Source organism: Lynx canadensis, chromosome A1 (genome assembly GCF_007474595.2).
Source record: "Lynx canadensis isolate LIC74 chromosome A1, mLynCan4.pri.v2, whole genome shotgun sequence".
NCBI classification, from domain to species: domain Eukaryota; kingdom Metazoa; phylum Chordata; class Mammalia; order Carnivora; family Felidae; genus Lynx; species Lynx canadensis.
The window spans coordinates 9,390,158-9,399,138 of NC_044303.2; positions in this window are offsets into that span (position 1 = coordinate 9,390,158).

Here is an 8,981-nt window from a genome sequence, read left to right on the forward strand (position 1 = left end):
GTCCTGCTGTACGTTACATCCCCAGGAATTATTTATTTTATAACAAAATTTGTACTCGGTGACCCCCTTCACCCATTTTGCACCCCCGCCCCCACCTCTGGCAACCACCAATTTGTTCTCTGCCTCTGTAAGATTGTTATTAGAGCGGTAGACTCTAATAGCGACCACAGAGATATTCTGCATCCAATCTCCAGATTTTGCAAATGAGGAAAATGAGACCTAGGGATTTAAGTAAATGGGGGAAATTACTGACCCTGTCGTTTTCTAGCAATAAACGTCTCTTGAGAAATTATGATTGAAAATAGCAAGCTACTGTGTATATCATCCAGTTCTCAGTCGGGGTCACCTTGTCCACAAAAATCTTGTTGAGATTGACTCAAGTCCCTTTTCCACCTCCTGTGGAAAGGCCAATGTCTTCTCCAAGATTGTACATCCCCCGTGGGGGGCAGGGGAACTTACCATCACAGGGTCACTTCTGGCTCTGAGTTCTTCCTCTGAACACAGGGACTCTCTCACATCTCGCCTTCTGCAACTCTTTTCTCTCCTGCTGACCCAGTGTGGAAATCAAACACTTTTCTTTGGCTGTGTGTGTGTAGCAGGCTCCTCTGAAGGTTTGGAGCAACTAAAGGGTTTTTTGTTTTTTTATTTATTTTTGAGACAGAGAGAGACAGAGCATGAATGGGGGAGGGTCAGAGAGAGGGAGACACAGAATCTGAAACAGGCTCCAGGCTCTGAGCTGTCAGCACAGAGCCCGACGCGGGGCTTGAACTCACAGACCGTGAGATCATGACCTGAGCCGAAGGCGCCCCGCAACTAAAGGGTTTTAAATGAAGGATGTAAATAGCCTAAAGTTAGAAGTCCCTGGTCTTGAAAGGCCTTCAGTATCACAATGGCATTGGTATCCACCAACCCCTCCCCCATCCTTTCTCAGCATAAGCTGCAACTCCCCACTAATCAACATCTTCCTGGTCCCATCCCTCTCCCTTCCTCTTTTCTCTCTTTATACAGTACTTTTAGTTATCTCTTTCTCCTAATCTGTACCTTCTGGACCACCTTCCACTCCTAAACTGTTTATCAAAGTGTTTTCCTACACAAAATATTTTCCCCAAGAGGAACTCTGGTGCCAGCTATTAAAAGCATATGTTGCAACACAGTATATATCTGCATATTCTACTTGGTTCGGTCCACAGTATACTCAGTAAATATGAAGCTTGTGCAGAAACAGAAGCAAAAATGAACTGTTGGGGCCTCAACACGATAAAAAGCTTCTGCACAGCGGAGGAAACAATCAGCAAAACTAAAAGGCAACCAACAGAATGGGAAAAGATATTTGCAAATGACATATCAGATAAAGGCTTAGTATCCAAAATCTATTTAAAAAAACTTACCAAACTCAACAACCAAAAACACATAATCCAGTGAAGAAATGGGCAAGAGACATGAATAGACACTTTTCCAAAGAAGACATCCAGATGGCTAACAGACACATGAAAAGATGCTCAACGTCACTCATCATCAGAGAAATACAAATCAAAACCACAATGAGATACCACCTCACACCTGTGAGAGTGGCTAAAATTAACAATTCAGGCAACAACAGATGTTGGTGAGGGTGCGGCGAAACCCTCTTGCACTGCTGGTGGGAATGCAAACTGGTGCGGCCACTCTGGAAAACAGGATAGAGGTTCTTCAAAAAAATTAAAAATAGAACTACCCTATGACCCAGCAATTGCCCTCCTAGGTATTTATCCAAAGGATACAGGAGTGCTGATTTAAAGGGGCACGTACCCCAATGTCGATAGCAGCACTATGGACAATAGCCAAAGTATGGAAAGAGCCCAAATGTCCATCAACTCATGAATGCGTAAAGAAGATGTGATATATATACACAATGGAATATTATCGGTGATCAAAAAGAATGAAATCTTGCCATTTGCAACAACATGGCTGGAGCTAGAGTGTATTATGCTAAGTGAAATAAGTCAGAGAAAGACAAATATATGATTTCATTCATATGTGGAATTTAAGAAACAAAACAGATGAACATAGGGGAAGGGAAGCAAAAATAAGATAAAAACAGAGAGGGAGACAAACCATAAGAGACCCTTAAACACAGAGAACAAACTGAGGGTTGCTAGAAGGGTGTTGGGTGGGGGCAGATGGGCTGAATGGGCGATGGGCATTAAGAATGGCACTTGCTGGGGGGCGCCTGGGTGGCGCAGTCGGTTGAGCGTCCGACTTCAGCCAGGTCACGATCTCGCGGTCCATGAGTTCGAGCCCCGCGTCGGGCTCTGGGCTGATGGCTCAGAGCCTGGAGCCTGTTTCCGATTCTGTGTCTCCCTCTCTCTCTGCCCCTCCCCCGTTCATGCTCTGTCTCTCTCTGTCCCAAAAATAAATTAAAAAAACGTTGAAAAAAAAATTAAAAAAAAAAAAGAATGGCACTTGCTGGGATGAGCACTGGGTGTCTTATGTAGGTGATGAATTACCAAATTCTATTCCTGAAGTCATTATTACACTATATGTTAACTAACTTGGATTTACATTAAAAAAAAAAAAAAAAAGGCTTATACACATGACCTGTCCAGGCTACCTGCATAGTGGGTTCAATTATGAGAACTCCTTAGTATAAATGAGGAAGCAATTGATTGTGGCTGGGATTTGCTGTCTGAAAGAAAGAAAAGAAATTCAGGTCTCCATGATCGTAGCTTACATTATGCAGAAGAAATGATAGCATTCACGCAGTAAAACCCAGAACAAAATCTGAGTTAATACTTGATAGCAATGACATCCTTATAGAAGCAACACCTGGACTTGTCACCTCTAGCAATTTGATCACAACTCTGCATATATAATGAGCATATAAATAGAGTCTCCTTTACTCCCGGAGAAGATAATACTGATCTGCTATCGGCAGAACACATGTTTTTGTAGTGGGGATGATAGGCTCACTTGACCCATCTGGCCCTCATCTGGTTTCCCTTGTGACCAGTCACTTGCATTTACAAGGCAGCTGGCCAGGGTTGTAGTGCAATCTACAGCCACGAAGAAGTCTGCAAATGCAAGGTCCCAATGCATAACCCTCCTTGTTTGGGAGAAGTCGGGACCCCAGAGAAACAGCTCAGCGGGACAAGCCACTGAAGGAGAATGATGACAGCAGTGAAACGCAACAGCTGCCTTAAAGTAAAGCTGAAGGAGGGTGGTCACACCAAGGAAGACCATGGGCAACTGAAGCATGGCCTTAGGAAACCTAGCGTGGCTATGGAGCCGGCAAGGAGTGAGGACTGACAAAAATGGTTTGTTGTTTTCACTGGAGACTTTGGATCATTTCAGGTAATAAACACACTGTGCAAATCTGCAAGTAATAACGGGTTAATCTACAGACAATATGGTCCTGAGCCTCAGTAAAGACACTTAGCACATCTGGGGCAGCTGGGTGGCTCAATCGGTTGAGCGTTGAACTCTTGATTTCAGCTCAGGTGGACGATCCCAGCCAGGGTTGTGGGGACTAATCTTCCATTGGGCCCTCGCTAAGCACGGAGCCCACTTAAGATTCTCTCTCTCTTCCTCTCAGCCCCTCTCCCCCACTAGCATGCTCTCTCTCTTTAAAAGATAAAGACTTTTAAAAAATTTTTTTAAATAAATTGAAGAAAAAAAAAAAACAAAAACCCGGAGACTTAGCACATCTGGTTCAAAGTCAGGCATTTTCCCTCAGTTCTCAGTCTTGGCTGCTATAGCATTTGACTTTGCCGGCCACCTTCCTTAGTGGTTCATGACCTTGGTTCTCCTGAAAGCATACTTCAGTGTGCTCACCAGCTCTTTCTTCTGCCTGCTCCTTCGCTGTGGCAATAGTTCCCAACATTCAATCCTACACCCTCTCCATTTATAGGGTTTCATCTCTCAGTTCTGGTTGACACACAGATTTCCCTGACTAGTTCTAATCCCCAAGCTCCACTCCTGCCCCAAGTTTGCTGGGTCCTTCCTCACCTCGTTCTAATGTTCTCTTCACCTGGGATGCTATCCCCCTCCCCTAAATTCGACCTGTATTCTGCAAAAACTAACTCAGGCCTCTACATGAAATCTTTCCAGGTCATTCCTGCTCACAATAGTACCAGCCTACTCTGCACTCACAAAATTTCCTGCCTATACCACCCACTTTGACAACTAACCATACTGCCTAGTGGCAGCTTGTGGGTTGTTGACCCATTGGCCTTTGTCTTTTCTCCTTACTAGATCTCAGGCTCCTCTGATGAACACTCATGGGTATTTCCAAATACATCTTTATAATACCTTTTATATAAGGGCACAGTATTTTTGACTGATGGCTGGCTCCTTAACTTTTCTCCTGAGTTAACCCTGCTCTGTGTGGCTCTCCCCCTCTAGTGCTATAGAGGACATTTACAGCCTCCTCATATAAATATCCCTGAAGCCTATAGAAAATCATGGGCCCCCATATGTATTCGGTGCGAGGCTGCCTCACGAGGAAGTTCCTCCAAGTGACTTTTGGTAGGGAAGGAGTTCAGGAGGTAAGTGGTGCTGAATTCCGACGCTCAAACTCACTACTAGGACCTAGAGCAAAGTTTAGCAGGTCATGAGATCAAGGTAATGCATCCCGTCCAGCTTTTTAATGCTTAAAATGTGAGAGGGTAAGATACCGTAGGGGAAGGTAGAATCAAACAGAAGCAATAGGAAATGAAATGCAGGGCATGTACGCGTAGCCCTGGTCAAGCACTATATGGCGGTCAGTGGGCTTCAAACCTACCCTCTCTCCACTGTTCCATGCTGGGGGAGCTGGAACCCCACAACCCACATTTCTCCCTTGTCTCCGGCTCGTGGGTGCACTCGTAGAAGAGCACAAGGCTGGAAGACGGGGAAGCCACTGCTCCCAGGGTCCCTTCCTGTCAGCATCACCCAAGCAGTGGCCCTTTGGCCTAGTGGCCAGAACTTGTCTCCACCTTCTAGCTACACTTCCAGAACCAGCCCCCTGGCGCCTCCTCTCCCTCCACCCCAGACTTAGCAGCAGGAACCAGGCAGTGCCTTTCTTCAGAGGTCTGGGTCCCACCTCTGGGTTCCTTCTCCTGGCTGCTAGGTTCTGAGGACCCCGCCCTCCTCTCCTCTCTCTGATCTCTGGCCCCAGAGGCACTAGCTGCTTTTTGCAGTTACTACTTACATGGTGACTCCCGTGTTCCTTTTACATTTTTTCACCCCTCCAACACCTATTTAATCAATTCCCTATGCGAAGTTCTCTCCATGGAAATACTTCCTTTGGCTTCCTTTTGCCTGACGGCTGGACGCTGACAAATACGGATTTTGAAGTGAAATATATCTCCCGTGAATGTCGATCCAGAGGGTTTAAGAAACACTATCTCAGAGGAATGGGAGAGTTCTTCACCAAACAGATGCCCTACGTGCCAAGGGTCCAGTCCTTCCACAGACGGGTGCTCTGCGTCTCAGGTCTGTGAAGAGCAGAGACCCAATTCTGCCACAGGAACTGTCACCGTTGGACCCTAGGCCTAGCGTGGCCTTAAGAATCACTGGCGATGAGCTTACAGTCGCCTACCACAGTTTGGCTGGAACCCCAAGCTTCATGTGGACTCTGACCTCTCTCAGGTATGTAGAAATGCAGCTTTATTTTTAATTTTTGGTAATGTTTATTTTTGAGAGAGAGAGAGAGAGAGAAAGAGACAGAGTGGGAGTGGGAGAGGGGCAGAGAGAGAAGGAGACACAGAACCTGAAGCAGGCTCCAGGCTCCCAGCTGTCAGCAGAGAGCCCCATGCAGGGCTCGAACCCCCGAGCTGTGAGATCATGACCCGAGCCAAAGTCGGAGGCTTAACCAACTGACCCACCCAGCCTCCCCAAAACGCAGCTTTTTAACTTGCTACCCTTAGCAAGTGGGGGGGAAACAAGAGTTAATGATGAAAAAGCAAGAAAGGGGTACCACAGACCTCACCAAGTGGGACCTGGTGAGGCCAAGAGAAGGATGAAAAAGACAGATTTTCAGGGTGGATTTTTTCTCTCTGATGTTGCCCTTTCTCACAGGTCACATGAGGAGGTAATAGACAAGAGAAGGAAACGAAGAACCTTATACCTATGTTTCTGCCATATCCAGCCCAAATGGGGCTTTTGCTCTATTTTATTCATGAACTGACTATACTTCTGCTTCAGTGCTCCCATTAGCAGTGAGGCACTCTTTAAAGACCAGAGCTATTAGGCCAGCCTCACTTAATCACCCATTCTTAATGAAAAGAACCGCTCCACATTTGGGGAATTCAAAACATTTCTTATGTATGCCAAAATAAACACAGAACCTCTTGGCAGTCGCCTGTGGGGATTCTCCTTGCTTATGATTTTGTATTTCCTTATGCTAATTTAGAAATAGGAACAGGAAACCCAGGACTCGAGGCTGTTAAGCGGATTGGTAACACTCCGGAGTGTTGCGGGTACGTAACTCAATGAATGAATGTCGAGTCCTCCGTGATAGCTGGAGTAATAGTATTTTCATTGAGCACCGCAGGAAGTCATTGCCTCCACCCGGCGAGATGCTAATACATTAGCACCTAACTGCGCGAGGACCTTACATTTAGTAGAGGAATCCATCACCGGACGTGAAATACTCGGGCAAATGTTGGCAAGTTACCTCGCTGGTGACGGGCAGAACATTTTCTAGCGAGCTGAAAAGCATGTTACAAGGTAGCTGGCATGTCATAGAGGGAGAGCAGCTTGTGATCAGGTTTTCTATTTGGAGAAGGCAGTGCTGTGCCAAGCAACCCCAACCACAACACATTTAAAGTCTGAATGGGAAAAGGAGCGGTACATCTGGGATCCTATTTCCCCTTCCAAGAAGATACAAGTCACTCTAGACGGCTTCTTCTGGTTCCAGAGTCCTTTTCCTGCCTGGTTTTTTTTTTTTTTTTTTTTTTTTTTTCTTCTTCTGTGTCCTGTTTTACTTCAACTGTAGGGGATTGAGAGTGATGGGCTTGGGAGGCAAATTCTATTTCCTCTCTTTCCGCTTGTTTTTCTGCTACATTTTAGGTCTTCCTCGTGATTTATGTGCATAAATGATGGCTTACATGAATCATTCCTAAACGGTTAACTACGCAAGCAAACTGTTCATCATCCAGTTCTCCGTGATAGCCTCTCCTTATGTTCACCAGGCTGCCTCACTCCTTTCTCAAATCCCACCGCAAATTTCACGTTTCCAAAAAGCCCTCTCTGACAGCTACTATGAAGACTTCTAACAGCCCTTATTCAACCTCACCTCTGTCCCTTTTCCCCAGCTCACCAGTTAGCTGTTCTCACTATCTGACGGTGCAGTCACAATAAAATAAAGTAGCGACAGCAGACACATAAGTTTTGTACTGTTTCTTCCCTCTTGATCTGTGCCTGGATTTATGCCTTCCTGACAAATAAGCAGGTCGTTGTGTTTAAACATTACAACCTAAGTGAGAATTATAGAGAATTGTATAGTCATACCTTGGAGATATTGTGGGTTTAGTTCCAGAACACCACAATAAAACGAGTATCACAGTAAAGCAAGTCAAATTAAATTTTTGCTTCCCCAGTGCATATGAAAGTTATATGTGTACTATAATCTTTTAACTGTGCGATAGCATTGTATCTAAAAAAAAAAAAAAAAAGTACATACCTTAATTCAAAGATCCTTTATTACTAAAAGATGAGTTTTCAGCAAGTCTTAATCTTTTTGCTGGCAGAGGGTCTTGCCTCAATGTTGAGGGCTGCTGACTGATCAGGGTGCTGGCTACTGACGGTTGGGGTGGCTGTGGCAATCTCCCAAAATGAGACAACAGTGAGGTTTACCTATGTTTATACGTGGAGGGTTCGTTCAATCATTTTAATTGCTGCAGTCATAGAAGACAGTTCATCCCTTTCCCACCGATGGACATTTCGTTTCTTTCCAATCTTCACGTCCAGGTACGTCCGGGCTGCTGTGACAAAAATACCATAGGCCAGATGGCTCATAAACAACAGAAATTCATTTCTTCCATTTCTGGAGGCTGAGCAGTTGCAGGTCAAGTCACCAGCAGATTCAGTGTCTGGTAAGAGCTGGCTTCCTAGTCATTGACTGTGGTCTTCTTGCTGGGTCCCCATGTGGCAGAAGGGGACAGGGAGATCTCTGCGGTCTTCATGAGGACACCAGGCCCACTCATGAGAGCTCCACCCTGCTTACCTAATCACCTTCCAGAAGCCCCACCTCCAAATACCATCACTTTGGGGGCTGGGGTTTCAACATACGAATTTAGAGGGGACACAAGCATTTGGTCCGCAACATTCTACCCTTGGCCCCCCCAAGTCCATGTCTGTCTCACATGTCATCAACCCTAAACTCCAAAATCTCATCTAAATATCATCTAAATCAGGGGTGTCTGGCTGACTCACTTGGCAGAGTGTGCAACTCTTGATCTCGGGGTCATGAGTTTGAGCCCCATGTTAGGCATGGAGCCTACTTAAAATTTTTAGAAAAAAGTAATCATAAATAAATATTAATAAATAAATATCATCCCAATCAATTATGGGTGAGACTCGAGATTCATCCTGAGGCCAATTCCTCTCCAGCTATGGGCCCGCAAAACCGAACATACCCTGTGCTTCCCAAACATGAACTGGTGGGACAGGCCCCGGACAGACTTTCCCATTCCAAAAGGAAGAAACAGGAAGGAAGAAAGGAGGGAGGTCCAGAGTAAGTCCAAAACCCAGCGAGGCAAATTCCATTAGACCTTGAGACTAAAGAACAATCTTCTTTGGCTTGATGCTCTACCCTTCACGTGCACTGGGGTAGTGGTCCTCTCAGCTTTTTTGGGCAGAAAATGGCTCCCAAAGCTTCCAACGGCTCTGCCCCCATGGCTTTGGATGGCCTCACCTGCCATGACTCCCCTGGGCACCACTCTTAGGGCTCCAGGGTCCTATCCTTTGAAATATAGGTGAAGGCAGCCATGTCCCCAGCGATTGTACACACTGGAGGCAGT